Raw genomic sequence first — 1,313 nt, forward strand, 5'->3', positions numbered from 1 at the left:
CCTAATATTCACTTTGGCAGGTACTCTGGCATATGCTACTTAAAAGTGTATTATAAGAGGGGCGCCTGGGTGGCTGAGTCAGTTGGTGAAGTGTCTGATTTCAACTCAGGTCATGATCTCATAGTTTGTGAGTTCGAGCCCCGTGTCGGGCTCTATTCTGACAGCTCAGAGCCTGGAGTCTGCTTCAGATTCTGTGTGTCCCTCTCTCTTTGCCCTCCCCAATTTGTGCTCTGTCTCTCCCTGTCTCAAAAATGAACATTAAAAAACTTTTTTAAAAAATGTATTGTGAGAAAACACTAAATGAAAGTTTCATAATTATCCAAGTATCATGCATAAGTTATATAGTCCATGTGTGAATTTTGCCTGTTTTCTATATAGGTTTTTGCTATTTTTCTCATTAGGATTTCACAGTATTTTTGTGTAAAACCCTCAAAAGTCAAAAGTTGTTCGGAGTTTCATGTTTTCAAACTGACTTTGAATATATTAATCCCCTTGATTGTCTTTTGTGTCATCTAAATCAATATCAAAATCTAAATCATCATCACTTTCTTCTGCATTTCTTCTGCAACTTCTAGGGTTGGAACGTAGATTACTTTCAGGATTTTCTGTCTTTTCTGGTTTTTATTAAACGGAATAACAATGTCTTCTTTCTTTCCACATTTTGCACAAACTTCAAGTTCACAGGCACATGGTCTACACATTATGTGATAAGAAACTTTCACTGCTTTTTGTAAACATTTAACACATTTTTTAGGCTTTGACAATGGTTTATATTTGCTGTATTTTACACGCCATTCAAGAAATTCTTTACAGCGCTGACAAACTCCATCATGAAGCTTTGCATTAATTTTCTTGGTCTGAATACTCTTATCAAACTTGTCATTTTTGAAGCTAAATGTATTCTGGTGCCTCTGAGGCCTGGAACGAGCCACGTTCCCTTTCTGGGAGCTCATCGTGGAAACCACAATCACCTCGCGTTGATGCGAGGAAGACGCGGAGCGGACATTTTAAAGAGGAAGAAGGGACACAAAATCTGGCCTGGAGCTGGTCCTGTCATGAGGTGAACTCATTCAGGGTATGTCTTCCTCAGAGGTTCATGAACTTGAGGGATGTGTGTTGTTTGTTGGGTCACTTTGAAAAGCTGTCAAGTGAACTGCAGCAAAGAGCAAGACCTTTCAAATGAAGGGACATTGGGTTTGATCCTGATTTTGTGTCCAAGTTGTGCAACATGAAGAGATGATAGAAATTCTCTAGGTTCGGTTTTATCATGACTAAAAGAATTGATCATAAGTGATGTGAGTAGAAAACAGTGC

At 38.7% G+C, this 1,313-nt stretch overlaps 1 pseudogene; it reads right to left on the reverse strand.

Annotated features, from left to right (window-relative positions):
- Positions 1 to 273: 273 nt before the first annotated feature.
- Positions 274 to 991, reverse strand: LOC121024287 (uncharacterized protein C9orf85 homolog; annotated as a pseudogene).
- Positions 992 to 1,313: the final 322 nt, after the last annotated feature.

This window comes from Herpailurus yagouaroundi, unplaced genomic scaffold (assembly GCF_014898765.1).
Source record: "Herpailurus yagouaroundi ecotype Mexico unplaced genomic scaffold, PumYag 62844, whole genome shotgun sequence".
NCBI classification, from domain to species: domain Eukaryota; kingdom Metazoa; phylum Chordata; class Mammalia; order Carnivora; family Felidae; genus Herpailurus; species Herpailurus yagouaroundi.